Here is a 16768-nt window from a genome sequence, read left to right on the forward strand (position 1 = left end):
GTAAGACAAATGACTAACAACCCGAGGGGAAAATGGTGAACTTGAGGGGACATTTATGTGCAGTACTTGAGGGGACGTTTATGTACAGTACTTGAGGGGACGTTTATGTACAGTACTTGAGGGGACGTTTATGTACAGTACTTGAGGGACAGTTATGTACAGTACTTGAGGGGACGTTTATGTACAGTACTTGAGGGGACGTTTATGTACAGTACTTGAGGGGACGTTTATGTACAGTACTTGAGGGACAGTTATGTACAGTACTTGAGGGACAGTTATGTACAGTACTTGAGGGACAGTTATGTACAGTACTTGAGGGACAGTTATGTACAGTACTTGAGGGACAGTTATGTACAGTACTTGAGCCTGTATATTGCAGAGTCACTTGTTTGCACAGAACTGCTTAATGCCTCAAATGACGTAGTGGAAGTTTTAGCAGTAAAGGTCGAGAACCAAAACCTAGTCATTGTGGTAGTCTACAAGCCTCCGGATGCAACATCCCAGCAATTCCAGGAACAGCTGTTAAAAATTGACCACTGTCTGGAAAATCTTCCAGCTCCTGCACCCAACATCTTGCTCCTGGGGGATTTCAACTTAAGGCACCTAAAATGGAGGAATATAGCAAATAATATTGTTGCAGTAATAACACCAGGAGGCAGCTCTGATGAAAACTCACACTCACACGAGCTTTTAAATCTCTGCACAAAATTCAATTTAAACCAGCAAATAATAGAGCCTACTAGACTGGAGAATACACTAGACCTCATCTTCACTAACAATGATGATCTGATAAGAAATGTCACCATATCAAAAACAATATACTCAGATCACAACATAATTGAGGTTCAGACATGTATGCGTGGAGCCCCAGACCGACAAAATGAGACTAGTCACGAGGGAGCATTCACCAAATTCAACTTCAATAACAAAAACATAAAGTGGGACCAAGTAAACCAAGTCCTAACCGATATAAGCTGGGAAGATATACTAAGCAACACAGACCCAAACTTATGCCTAGAACAGATTAACTCGGTGGCACTCGATGTATGCACAAGGCTTATTCCTCTAAGAAAAAGGAGGAGTAGATGTAAAATAGAAAGAGACAGGCGCTCCCTTTACAGGCGACGGAAAAGAATAACAGAGCGGCTAAAAGAGGTCAATATACCTGAAATGCGCAGGGAGACACTGGTCAGAGAAATAGCAAGCATCGAACTTAAGCTAAAAGAATCCTTTAGGAGTCAGGAATCGCGGGAAGAACTAAAAGCCATAAATGAAATCGAAAGAAACCCAAAGTATTTCTTCTCCTATGCCAAATCAAAATCGAGAACAACGTCCAGTATTGGGCCCCTACTTAAACAAGATGGGTCCTACACAGATGACAACAAGGAAATGAGTGAGCTACTCAAGTCCCAATATGACTCAGTTTTTAGCAAGCCGCTAACCAGACTGAGAGTCGAAGATCAAAATGAATTTTTTATGAGAGAGCCACAAAATTTGATTAACACAAGCCTATCCGATGTTATCCTGACGCCAAATGACTTCGAACAGGCGATAAATGACATGCCCATGCACTCTGCCCCAGGGCCAGACTCATGGAACTCTGTGTTCATCAAGAACTGCAAGAAGCCCCTATCACGAGCCTTTTCCATCCTATGGAGAGGGAGCATGGACACGGGGGTCGTCCCTCAGTTACTAAAAACAACAGACATAGCCCCACTCCACAAAGGGGGCAGTAAAGCAACAGCAAAGAACTACAGACCAATAGCACTAACATCCCATATCATAAAAATCTTTGAAAGGGTCCTAAGAAGCAAGATCACCACCCATCTAGAAACCCATCAGTTACACAACCCAGGGCAACATGGGTTTAGAACAGGTCGCTCCTGTCTGTCTCAACTACTCGATCACTATGACAAGGTCCTAAATGCACTAGAAGACAAAAAGAATGCAGATGTAATATATACAGACTTTGCAAAAGCCTTCGACAAGTGTGACCATGGCGTAATAGCGCACAAAATGCGCGCTAAAGGAATAACAGGAAAAGTCGGTCGATGGATCTATAATTTCCTCACTAACAGAACACAGAGAGTAGTCGTCAACAGAGTAAAGTCCGAGGCAGCTACGGTGAAAAGCTCTATTCCACAAGGCACAGTACTAGCTCCCATCTTGTTCCTCATCCTCATATCCGACATAGACAAGGATGTCAGCCACAGCACCGTGTCTTCCTTTGCAGATGACACCCGAATCTGCATGACAGTGTCTTCCATTGCAGACACTGCAAGGCTCCAGGCGGACATCAACCAAATCTTTCAGTGGGCTGCAGAAAACAATATGAAGTTCAACGATGAGAAATTTCAATTACTCAGATATGGTAAACATGAGGAAATTAAATCTTCATCAGAGTACAAAACAAATTCTGGCCACAAAATAGAGCGAAACACCAACGTCAAAGACCTGGGAGTGATTATGTCAGAGGATCTCACCTTCAAGGACCATAACATTGTATCAATCGCATCTGCTAGAAAAATGACAGGATGGATAATGAGAACCTTCAAAACTAGGGAGGCCAAGCCCATGATGACACTCTTCAGGTCACTTGTTCTATCTAGGCTGGAATATTGCTGCACTCTAACAGCACCTTTCAAGGCAGGTGAAATTGCCGACCTAGAAAATGTACAGAGAACTTTCACGGCGCGCATAACGGAGATAAAACACCTCAATTACTGGGAGCGCTTGAGGTTTCTAAACCTGTATTCCCTGGAACGCAGGAGGGAGAGATACATGATTATATACACCTGGAAAATCCTAGAGGGACTAGTACCGAACTTGCACACGAAAATCACTCACTACGAAAGCAAAAGACTTGGCAGACGATGCACCATCCCCCCAATGAAAAGCAGGGGTGTCACTAGCACGTTAAGAGACCATACAATAAGTGTCAGGGGCCCGAGACTGTTCAACTGCCTCCCAGCACACATAAGGGGGATTACCAACAGACCCCTGGCAGTCTTCAAGCTGGCACTGGACAAGCACCTAAAGTCAGTTCCTGATCAGCCGGGCTGTGGCTCGTACGTTGGTTTGCGTGCAGCCAGCAGCAACAGCCTGGTTGATCAGGCGCTGATCCACCAGGAGGCCTGGTCACAGACCGGGCCGCGGGGGCGTTGACCCCCGAAACTCTCTCCAGGTAAACTCCAGGGACAGTTATGTACAGTACTTGAGGGACAGTTATGTACAGTACTTAAGGGACAGTTATGTACAGTACTTGAGGGACAATTATGTACAGTACTTGAGGGACAGTTATGTACAGTACTTGAGGGACAGTTATGTACAGTACTTGAGGGACAGTTATGTACAGTACTTGAGGGACAGTTATGTACAGTACTTGAGGGACAGTTATGTACAGTACTTGAGGGACAGTTATGTACAGTACTTGAGGGACAGTTATGTACAGTACTTGAGGGACAGTTATGTACAGTACTTGAGGGACAGTTATGTACAGTACTTGAGGGACAGTTATGTACAGTACTTGAGGGACAGTTATGTACAGTACTTGAGGGACAGTTATGTACAGTACTTGAGGGACAGTTATGTACAGTACTTGAGGGACATTTATGTACAGTACTTGAGGGACAGTTATGTACAGTACTTGAGGGACAGTTATGTACAGTACTTGAGGGACAGTTATGTACAGTACTTGAGGGACAGCTCAAGGTCCCAGGAGTCAAATTTTATTATTAAAGTTTTCTCAAGTGTATTCCGGCACCTCCATGTTTCCCCCACAACCCTTCCCCACCACCCCCACAACCCTTCCCCACCACTCCCACAACCCTTCCCCACCACTCCCACAACCCTTCCCCACCACTCCCACAACCCTTCCCCACCACCCCCACAACCCTTCCCCACCACTCCCACAACCCTTCCCCACCACTCCCACAACCCTTCCCCACCACTCCCACAACCCTTCCCCACCACTCCCACAATCCTTCCCCACCACTCCCACAATCCTTCCCCACCACTCCCACAATCCTTCCCCACCACTCCCACAACCCTTCCCCACCACTCCCACAATCCTTCCCCACCACTCCCACAACCCTTCCCCACCACTCCCACAACCCTTCCCCACCACTCCCACAATCCTTCCCCACCACTCCCACAATCCTTCCCCACCACTCCCACAATCTACTCCACTACTTAACTTAATTTAAAGTCTATCTACTACACGAGGCTCATTAAGTCAACATATCAACTCATCACCTGTCAAAAGTGTCTTAAATCCCTGAAAAGGGAAGACTAAATAAATAGTAGGAGTATATATGGCGATATATACCTCAGAGCATATACAGTGAGATATACCTCAGAGTATATATAGTGAGATATACCTCAGAGTATATATAGTGAGATATACCTCAGAGTATATATAGTGAGATATACCTCAGAGTATATATAGTGAGATATACCTCAGAGTATATATAGTGAGATATACCTCAGAGTATATATAGTGAGATATACCTCAGACCAATGACCATAGGCCTATTTTTTTCCATATGTTCTTCCGAGGCCTACAGCAGCTGTATAAATTACTGCAGGGTAAGAGAGACCTAAGATACCATCCACAATCTATTGCACCCTCTGAATGGGGCCCAATAGATTGACTAGAGACTTAGCTATGTCATTAGGCAGGATGTGACACTTGCACTTCGCCGTGTTCAATGTTCGAGAGTTGTGAGTGGCTGTCTGCATTGGCAAACTACCTCGTTAACTACCACTTGCTTGTTTGTGTCTGGCTGTACCTGGTGACATAGCTGGGCAGCGCCACAAGAGAATTGTGATTGCACCTGAGATTGGAGACTTCCTCCCATGATTGCTCTCTCCTCTGCTGGTCCTTGTTCGATCATCTCTTTCTACTTCTCTTTTGTCTCTGACTGTTTCTTCGTTCATTATTTAGACTGTTTTGGTAGAGTATGATTTGGTGGTGAGTCAAAACATACTTCTTGTAACTCTGTGTAACTCTGTTCGCAGAGCTTTGTTCAGACTGTGATTTTTGACGTTTTGCCGATTCAGTATTTAGGGAATTTTATGCCTTTTATGGAGGATCTGCTGATGGTACCCACTTAGGGTCATTATTTTGTCTCCTTGTTCCTGACGCTGTGCTGCTGCTTGTTATACTATTATTGTTCAGCGAATCGTTCATCTTATTGTTCAAGCAAGCTGCTCTGATTGCCTGGTTGGTCCAGAAGATAGATTATTTGAGGACGTTTAGTCAGTCACTGTTTAAGTAAGTCGAGTCTAGTCTTACCAAGACTTAACAAGCATTCTGAGTACATGCACACATTCTCACACACATGCTTGCATATACGTACTAGTATTTTTATAATTGCTGACAACATACCAGATGGTACTTTAACCCGTGTGATGAATGGTTTTGAAAACCGACAAGTTGAAGAATTGAGACACTTATGCAACACATGGGAATCTTTATTGAAGAAACGTTTCGCCACACAGTGGCTTCATCAGTCCAATACAAAGTAGAAATGGGTAAGGAGAGTAGAAGTATGAGGTAATCAGTCCCTCAACCTGGATTCGATGTGTTCAGTCCATCACTCTTGTAGTAAGTGCAGCATAGGGCCAGAGAGGTGGCTTATATACTGCGGTGAGATGAGTTGAAGCAGGAGGAGGCGGGATCTTAGTGGGACCTGCCACTAATGTAAGTAGGTCATCGTCCAAAGGTTTGGGCAAGCGTTGAAGTCTTTGTACCAAAGATTCCATGATGTTGCAGTGTCTGACAGATGTGATGAATGGTTTTGAAAACCGACAAGTTGAAGAATTGAGACACTTATGCAACACATGGGAATCTTTATTGAAGAAACGTTTCACCACACAGTGGCTTCATCAGTCCAATACAAACTTTGTATTGGACTGATGAAGCCACTGTGTGGCCAAACATTTCTTCAATAAAGATTCCCATGTGTTGAATAAGTGTCTCAATTCTTCAACTTTAACCCGTAAACGGTCCAAGCAGATCTACGTTCACATGTGTAGTGCTACAAAAGTAGATCTACGTTTTTTTTACATATTTTCAAACAAAAAAAAAAAAATAGATCAAAGTTTTTTTTACACATTTTCAAATGTAAAAAAAAAAAAAGAAGATCGACTTTTTTTACATGCTTTCAAATGTTGAAAAAACGTATATATACGTTTGGACCGTTTACGGGTTAAGAGTCATAAAGATATAAATTGCGCCTTCAGAACTATATTACTACAAGAGAAGTGTAGCAGTTTATATTCTAATTTACATCAAACTGATTTATTTTCATTTTGTCCACCTAGACACCTTTATTAATAAACATCTCAATTTTTATTTCTTTAGTTAGTATCCTATCAGTTGCAATCCTAAAGCACTATTAAAACTTATTGTAATTTTAAGGATAACTGGACCAGAATACTGACTACTTGTTACAAAAACCCAGAAACAGGCTGAATACTCGAGGGGGGGACCTAATATTCTCTGGAGATGTCTATAGTTTATAGATATCACACTTTTTGTAATGCAATCCACAACCATCCACCTTGGCAAACAATCCACAACCATCCACCTTGGCAAACAATCCACAACCATCCACCTTGGCAAACAATCCACAATCATCCACCTTGGCAAACAATCCACAACCACCCACCTTGGCAAACAATCCACAACCATCCACCTTGGCAAACAATCCACAACCATCCACCTTGGCAAACAATCCACAACCACCCACCTTGGCAAACAATCCACAACCATCCACCTTGGCAAACAATCCACAACCATCCACCTTGGCAAACAATCCACAACCACCCACCTTGGCAAACAATCCACAACCATCCACCTTGGCAAACAATCCACAACCATCCACCTTGGCAAACAATCCACAACCACCCACCTTGGCAAACAATCCACAACCATCCACCTTGGCAAACAATCCACAACCACCCACCTTGGCAAACAATCCACAACCATCCACCTTGGCAAACAATCCACAACCACCCACCTTGGCAAACAATCCACAACCATCCACCTTGGCAAACAATCCACAACCATCCACCTTGGCAAACAATCCACAACCACCCACCTTGGCAAACAATCCACAACCATCCACCTTGGCAAACAATCCACAACCATCCACCTTGGCAAACAATCCACAACCATCCACCTTGGCAAACAATCCACAACCACCCACCTTGGCAAACAATCCACAACCATCCACCTTGGCAAACAATCCACAACCATCCACCTTGGCAAACAATCCACAACCATCCACCTCAGTCCAGTAGGGCTACAGCATCCCTTTCCACTCTATCATCACTGACAAACACCAGCAATCACAATTTAAGGTAAGAAATTGAATTTCCGTTACATTTGTAGCCTTAAGCAATGCATTAAACATAATACATCACAACTATCAACTACGATTACATTATCATTGTTATTTTTTACAATCTGTACACCTAAAAAAAGAGGGGTTTGCTATTTTTTTTTTTGAGGGAAGGGGGGAGGGGGTTGCAAGGAACCGAACCCTATTTTTTCCATATGTTTTTCAGTTTGTTTTAAACAATTTTTTTTCTTAGCCAGAATGTTAACTACCGTTGTAATTGATGGTCAACTGTCTAATCATCTGAAAAAGTCAAATGTGCTTAGAGAATGGGAGGTAATCAAGTTTAATGTGAGGATGGATCAACTCCAATTCCCTGGATCAAGAGCCCTGCAGCAGCATCAAGAGAGCCCCACTGAAGAGAAAGAATCCTGCGTGAGTGCTGTACCAGCCATGCAAGACTCATTTCATGCAGATTTCAGATAAAACATATATTAAAAGAGCTTTTATAAAAGGTAGATAGAATGAGTAGATAGATAATCTTTCAAGGCAAATTAAGATGTACAGAGATAAGAAAATACAACAAAATGAACTACAGAAAGGGTGGGGATTGAACCCATTATATTTTTTTTAAGTTTATTATTATTATAATTATGATTATTATTTCTAATATTTATTATTATTTTTTTGTAATTGTGGTATTACGATTTTGTGAACCAAAACACAGTGGAACCTCAGTTTACGACCGGCACCCTTCTGAAACAAAGCTCAGCACTCGACTAAACAAATACGACTTGCCAGAACTACATTGTAAACTATTTCGTGTTTCTGTGCATTTTTTGTTGTTTTTTGTATTACATGTATTTGTATAAATAAGTCACCATAGGGCCTACGACGATTAGTGATAACAGCCAACCAAACAGAAAACTGGTTGGGAAGAACTTGTTTGATCCTCAAACACAGCGGCACTCAAACAGCTGTCTAGAATGAATAAAGGTCGCATACCGAGTTCCGCAAGACAGGTATACAGGTATTGTATACCTGTCTTGCACAACTTGTCAGGCACTGCTACATCATGGTATCTTGATTCAGAGGACATCTACATGACCTTCTTTACGACTTCTACAACTAGCCCATCAATTTGGGAAGGACCTACTTCCACTGGGGAATCCAGCCTACCAGTGACTATGCCCTCGTCTGCTACATGTCCCTATTCACTGACGCCTATATAAGCGCCAATCTCCTTACCTGTGCTTCAGAATCTCTACAACCATGGTGCTGTAAACACCACCTCCAAGGCTGAGGGACTAATTACCTCATCTTTTGTATATAGTTCTTCTGTTTTCTATTTATGTCCAAGAATCTGTATTGATAAAGCCACTGGATGGCGAAACGTCTACAATAAAGACAACCAGATGTTGCACTTTCATCATACCGAGTTCCACTGTACATTGATTATTCTAGGTATTAACTCTTATATGTTTTAAAGCAGATATGTAGGTAATAATTTTAACGACACTCTCCATCAACAGTGATAAATGTAGCATCAGTCAGTGCCTCTACAGTGCAGTACCCTGGAAATAATTACCACAGATGTTGTAAGTTTATTTAGGCACAGGTACACATAATTACAATTATCATGCATGTGTAAATTACCCTCCAGGATAATCCAGAAAAAATTTTAGAGCGAGTTATTTCCACCGGGGGTTGTTGTATAGCATTATCTTATTGTATAAATCACATACATGAAAGTGCAATTACTGTATGTTCATGGAAAGTGTCAAGCCCATAAATCATGCAACACTACACATGAGAGGAGAAAGTGATAGTTGGGGGTAGGTGGGGGTACTGAGGGAAGAACATGACAGGTGAAAGTGATGACTGAGGGGAAGGTGGGGGTACTGAGGGAAGAACATGACAGGTGAAAGTGATGACTGAGGGGCAGGTGGGGGTACTGAGGGAAGAACATGACAGGTGAAAGTGATGACTGAGGGGAAGGTGGGGGTACTGAGGGAAGAACATGACAGGTGAAAGTGATGACTGAGGGGCAGGTGGGGGTACTGAGGGAAGAACATGACAGGTGAAAGTGATGACTGAGGGGAAGGTGGGGGTACTGAGGGAAGAACCTGACAGGTGAAAGTGATGACTGAGGGGAAGGTGGGGGTACTGAGGGAAGAACATGACAGGTGAAAGTGATGACTGAGGGGAAGGTGGGGGTACTGAGGGAAGAACATGACAGGTGAAAGTGATGACTGAGGGGAAGGTGGGGGTACTGAGGGAAGAACATGACAGGTGAAAGTGATGACTGAGGGGAAGGTGGGGGTACTGAGGGAAGAACATGACAGGTGAAAGTGATGACTGTGGGGAAGGTGGGGGTACTGAGGGAAGAACATGACAGGTGAAAGTGATGGCTGAGGGGAAGGTGGGGCTACTGAGGAAAGAACATGACAGGTGAAAGTGATGGCTGAGGGGAAGGTGGGGCTACTGAGGGAAGAACATGACAGGTGAAAGTGATGACTGTGGGGAAGGTGGGGCTACTGAGGGAAGAACATGACAGGTGAAAGTGATGGCTGAGGGGAAGGTGGGGCTACTGAAGACAGAACATGACAGGTGAAAGTGATGACTGAGGGGAAGGTGGGGGTACTGAGGGAAGAACATGACAGGTGAAAGTGATGACTGAGGGGAAGGTGGGGGTACTGAGGGAAGAACATGACAGGTGAAAGTGATGACTGAGGGGAAGGTGGGGGTACTGAGGGAAGAACATGACAGGTGAAAGTGATGACTGAGGGGAAGGTGGGGGTACTGAGGGAAGAACATGACAGGTGAAAGTGATGACTGAGGGGAAGGTGGGGGTACTGAGGGAAGAACATGACAGGTGAAAGTGATGACTGTGGGGAAGGTGGGGGTACTGAGGGAAGAACATGACAGGTGAAAGTGATGGCTGAGGGGAAGGTGGGGCTACTGAGGAAAGAACATGACAGGTGAAAGTGATGGCTGAGGGGAAGGTGGGGCTACTGAGGGAAGAACATGACAGGTGAAAGTGATGACTGTGGGGAAGGTGGGGCTACTGAGGGAAGAACATGACAGGTGAAAGTGATGGCTGAGGGGAAGGTGGGGCTACTGAAGACAGAACATGACAGGTGAAAGTGATGACTGAGGGGAAGGTGGGGGTACTGAGGGAAGAACATGACAGGTGAAAGTGATGACTGAGGGGAAGGTGGGGGTACTGAGGGAAGAACATGACAGGTGAAAGTGATGACTGAGGGGAAGGTGGGGGTACTGAGGGAAGAACATGACAGGTGAAAGTGATGACTGAGGGGAAGGTGGGGGTACTGAGGGAAGAACATGACAGGTGAAAGTGATGACTGAGGGGAAGGTGGGGGTACTGAGGGAAGAACATGACAGGTGAAAGTGATGACTGAGGGGAAGGTGGGGGTACTGAGGGAAGAACATGACAGGTGAAAGTGATGACTGAGGGGAAGGTGGGGGTACTGAGGGAAGAACATGACAGGTGAAAGTGATGACTGTGGGGAAGGTGGGGGTACTGAGGGAAGAACATGACAGGTGAAAGTGATGGCTGAGGGGAAGGTGGGGCTACTGAGGAAAGAACATGACAGGTGAAAGTGATGGCTGAGGGGAAGGTGGGGCTACTGAGGGAAGAACATGACAGGTGAAAGTGATGACTGTGGGGAAGGTGGGGCTACTGAGGGAAGAACATGACAGGTGAAAGTGATGGCTGAGGGGAAGGTGGGGCTACTGAAGACAGAACATGACAGGTGAAAGTGATGACTGAGGGGAAGGTGATGCTACTGAAGACAGAACATGACAGGTGAAAGTGATGACTGAGGGGAAGGTGGGGTTACTGAAGACAGAACATGACAGGTGAAAGTGATGGCTGAGGGGAAGGTGGGGCTACTGAAGACAGAACATGACAGATGGAAGTGATGGCTGAGGGGAAGGTGGGGCTACTGAAGACAGAACATGACAGGTGAAAGTGATGACTGAGGGGAAGGTGGGGTTACTGAAGACAGAACATGACAGGTGAAAGTGATGACTGAGGGGAAGATGGGGCTACTGAAGACAAAACATGACAGGTGAAAGTGATGACTGTGGGGAAGGTGGGGCTACTGAAGACAGAACATGACAGGTGAAAGTGATGACTGAGGGGAAGGTGGGGCTACTGAAGACAGAACATGACAGGTGAAAGTGATGACTGAGGGGAAGGTGGGGCTACTGAAGACAGAACATAACAGGTGAAAGTGATGACTGAGGGGAAGGTGGGGCTACTGAAGACAGAACATGACAGGTGAAAGTGATGACTGAGGGGAAGGTGGGGCTACTGAAGACAGAACATAACAGGTGAAAGTGATGACTGAGGGGAAGGTGGGGCTACTGAAGACAGAACATGACAGGTGAAAGTGATGACTGAGGGGAAGGTGGGGCTACTGAAGACAGAACATGACAGGTGAAAGTGATGACTGAGGGGAAGGTGGGGCTACTGAAGACAGAACATGACAGGTGAAAGTGATAACTAAGGGGGGAGGGGGGGGTTACTGAAGAACAACACTTCATGTACAATATAATTTTATGTTCTCATCTGGCACAAAATATTGAAAAAAATATATTATAAGAAGTTTTGTACATCCCACACTAAGCATGTCTACCTGGAATCTACCTGGAGTCTACCTGGAGGTTATTCCGGGGATCAACGCCCCCGTGGCCCGGTCCACGACCAGGCCTCCTTGTGGATCAGAGCCTGATCAACCAGGCTGTTACTGCTGGCTGCACACAGTTCAATGTACGAACCACAGCCCGGCTGATCCGGCACTGACTTTAGGGATCTGTCCAGCTCTCTCTTGAAGGCAGCCAGGGGTCTTGAAGGCAGCCAGGGGTCTTGAAGGTAGCCAGGGGTCTTGAAGGCAGCCTAGGGTCTTGAAGGCAGCCAAGGGTCTTGAAGGCAGCCAGGGGTCTTGAAGGCAGGGATCTTGAAGGCAGTCAGGGGTCTTGAAGGCAGCCAGGGGTCTTGAAGGCAGCCAGGGGTCTTGAAGGCAGCCAGGGGTCTTGAAGGCAGCCAGGGGTCTTGAAGGCAGCCAGGGGTCTTGAAGGCAGCCAGGGGTCTTGAAGGCAGCCAGGGGTTTATTGGTAATTCCCCTTATGCTTGGTGGGAGGCTGTTAAACAGTCTTGGGCCCCGGACACTTATGGTGTTTTCTCTGAGTGTACCAATGATGCCCCTAATTTTAATTGGGGGTATTTTGCATCCCCTGCCCAGTCTTTTACTTTTGTAGGGAGTGATATGTGTGTGCATGTAAGTTCATTAAGGTACAGGAACACATTAGTACATTATCATACCTAGTAAAACAAGTGCAAATTACTTAGGATAATCCCCCAAAAAAGTCAAAGTGACTTATTACCGTTGGGGTGATATACAAGCAGATCCCGCTTTACAGCGCTTCTCTTTAAGGTGTTTCACTAATGCAGCGGTTCTCAATTATACCCATTCTTCGTTATTTAGACTTCCAAAAATAAATATATTCACCACTCGCTATAAGTTAAGTACGAACATATTTTAAGTAATGTGTGTACTGTTTATGTATTGTTTAGGCCTAGCTCTATTTTATTTTATTATTATTATTATTATCACACTGGCCGATTCCCACCAAGGCAGGGTGGCCCGAAAAAGAAAAACTTTCACCATCATTAACAGGCCCAGTGGCCTGGTGGCTAAAGCTCCCGCTTCACACACGGAGGGCCCGGGTTCGATTCCCGGCGGGTGGAAACATTTCGACACGTTTCCTTACACCTGTTGTCCTGTTCACCTAGCAGCAAATAGGTACCTGGGTGTTAGTCGACTGGTGTGGGTCACATCCTGGGGGACAAGATTAAGGACCACAATGGAAATAAGTTAGACAGTCCTCGATGACGCACTGACTTTCTTGGGTTATCCTGGGTGGCTAACCCTCCGGGGTTAAAAATCCGAACGAAATCTTAGGAGGCCTGGTCACAGACCGGGCCGCGGGGGCGTTGACCCCCGGAACTCTCTCCAGGTAAACTCCAGGTAATCATTCACTCCATCATTGTCTTGCCAGAAGGGTGCTTTACACTACAGTTTTTAAACTGCAACATTAACACCCCTCACTTAGTATATGATAGTGTAAACATATTATCAGGTTTTTATTTATTATTATTTTTTATTAACACATCGGCAGCTTCCCACCAAGGTACGATGGCCCGAAAAAAAAAGCTTTCACTATCATTCAGTCTATCACTGTCTTGCCAGAGGCGCACTTACACTACAGTTATAAAACTGCAACATTAACACCCGTCCTTCAGAGTGCAGACACTGTACTTCCCATCTCCAGGACTCGAGTCCGGCTGCCGGTTTCCCTGAATCCCTTCATAAATATTACCCTGCTCACACTCCAACAGCACGTCAATTCCTAAAAAAATTTGTTTCCATTCGCTCCTATCTAACACGGTCACGCATACTTGCTGGAAGTCCAAGCCCCTCGCACACAAAATCTCCTTCACCCAAACCCCCTCCAACCTTTCCTAGGTTGACCTCTACCCCGCATTCCCTCTACTACAGATTTATACATTCTGAAAGTCATTCTATTTTGTTCCATCCTCTCTACATGTCCAAACCACCTCAACAATCCCTCCTCAGTACTCTGGATAATAATTTTGGAAATTCTGCACCTTCTCCTTATTTCCAATCTACGAATCTCTGCATTATATTCACACCACACATTGCCCTCAGACAGGCTTTTATATAAGAACATAAGAGCGAAGGAACACTGCAGCAGGCCTACTGGCCCATGCGAGGCAAGTCCAAGTCTCCTACCGGCTTAAGCCAATGCACCCAACCTAGTCAGGTCAGGTCACATTGACTTAAGGGAGGAACATGGCAACCGACCTGGTAGCACAAGCTATCAGGTCCAACTCACACCCACCCACACCCACTCATGTATTTATCCAACCTATTTTTAAAGCTACACAACGTTCTGGCCTCTATAACTGTACTGGGCAGTTTGTTCCACTCATCCACAACTCTATTACCAAACCAGTACTTTCCTATATCCTTCCTGAATCTGAATTTTTCCAACTTAAAACCATTGCTGCGAGTCCTGTCTAGGCTAGATATTTTCAGCACACTATTTACATCCCCTTTATTTATTCCTGTCTTCCATTTATACACCTCAATCATATCCCCCTAATTCTACGTCTTTCTAGAGAGTGCAGTTTCAGGGCCCTTAGTCTATCCTCATAGGGAAGGTTTCTGATACATGGGATCAACTTTGTCATCTTCCTTTGTACATTTTCCAGAGCATTTATATCCATTCTGTAATACGGTGACCAAAACTGTGCAGCATAATCTAAATGAGGCCTAACCAAGGATATATAGAGTTGAAGAACAACCTGAGGACTCCTATTATTTATGCTTCTTGATATGAAGCCAAGGATTCTATTAGCTTTATTGCGAACACTTATGCACTGTTGTCTTGGTTTCAGATTACTGCTTACCAGAACTCCTAAATCTTTTTTGCAATCCGTAATATTAAGATCTACATTATTTAGTTTATATGTGTCATGGTTATTGTCCTGTCCAACATTTAGAACTTTGCATTTGTCTATATTAAACTGCATCTGCCACTTCTCCGACCACTGCATCAGTCTATTTAAATCTTCCTGGAGTGCTCTAATGTCCTCGTCAGAATGAATTCGACGGCCTATTTTGGTGTCATCGGCAAACTTGCTGATGTAGCTCTTTATGCCCTCATCTATGTTGTTTATGTAGATTGTGAACAGCAGGGGGCCCAACACTGACCCCTCATTTGAAAGGAGGGGAAAAAGGCTATGATTCCCTTTCCAGCAATTTTCACTTACAGCAGTAGCCCGGAACCTAACCTGCTGTATAAGCGGGGCCCTACAGTAGCCCGGACCCTAACCTGCTGTATAAGCAGGACCCTACAGTAGCCTGGAACCTAACCTGCTGTATAAGTGGGGCCCAACAGTAGTCTGGAACCTAATCTGCTATATAAGTGGGGCTCTACAGTAGCCCGGAACCTAACCTGTTGTATAAGCAGGGCCCTACAGTAGCCCAGAACCTAATCTTCTGTATAAGTGGGGCCCTACAGTAGCTCAGAAACTAACCTACTGTACAAGCAGGGCCCTACAGTAGCCCGAAACCTAACCTGCTGTATAAGCAGGGCCTGCTTGTGCTATGGACAGTTATAACAGCCGCATAAATATGACATATCCGGCTATAGTACTCTACTTCCTCATTACTCACATGATGTATACAAAGCATATAAACCACTTAATGACTTGAGCAGTTTACAGCTGCCAGTAACCCCCAGTTCAGAGAAAAATCCCAAGTGCTGTTTTGATCCATCCTGAACAATGTCAGTTTAAAAGACGACCAGATAATGATCCAGGATTAACAAGTTTATTTAGGTCCAGGTACACATAAGTACAATTATTATACATAGTTTAACATGCAAAACAACCACTGTGAAAGAATAGAGAAATTCCAAGCGAACAATGTTCCTTGATAATGTGAGTAGTCACGAAAGCACTTGGAATTTCTCTATTCTTTCACAGTGGTTGTTTTGCATATTCTGAAATCACCTGTTTACTGTGATCTTATTGCATAGTTTAACATACAGTGGAACCTCAAATATCGAATTTTCTTCAGTCCAGAAGTCTGTTCGAGTGCCTTTACCGAATTAATTTATTCCCATCAGGAATGATGTAAATTAGATTAGTCCATTTCAGACCCTTAAAAATACACTTATAAAAGCACTTACAAAAATACACTTACATAATTGGTTGTGTTGGGAGCAGTTCGATTTTTGAGGTTCCACTGTACAGTGGACCCCCGGTTAACGAACTTTTTTCATTCCAGTAGTATGTTCAGGTGCCAGTACTGACCGAATTTTTTCCCATAAGGAATATTGTGAAGTAGATTAGTCAATTTCAGACCCCCAAACATACACGTACAAACGCACTTACATAAATACACTTACATAATTGGTCGCATTTGGAGGTGATCGTTATGCGGGGGTCCACTGTACATCTAAATTACCTCGGATAACCCAAAAAGTCAAAGTCACTAATTTCCACTGGGGTCCTAGTAATATCTTAATAATTAAAACACTATCTAAAGCTTTCACTCCTGGCTGAGTTAGTTATGAAACGTTCCAGCCATATATGGATCTCCACATAAATAAACTTAAAATAAATGTGTCACCCTTCACGATTTTGATCAATGTTATATGTCCATGCAATACTGGACTCTTATGCATAATGCAACAGTATAAATAGTAAACTTGACACGCTAGGCAGGTGTTACGGGACCATGCTAGGCAGGTGTTATGGGACCATGCTAGGCAGGTGTTACGGGACCATGCTAGGCAGGTGT

The sequence above is a fragment of the Cherax quadricarinatus genome, chromosome 95 (assembly GCF_038502225.1).
Source record: "Cherax quadricarinatus isolate ZL_2023a chromosome 95, ASM3850222v1, whole genome shotgun sequence".
In the NCBI taxonomy this organism is placed as follows: Eukaryota; Metazoa; Arthropoda; class Malacostraca; order Decapoda; family Parastacidae; genus Cherax; species Cherax quadricarinatus.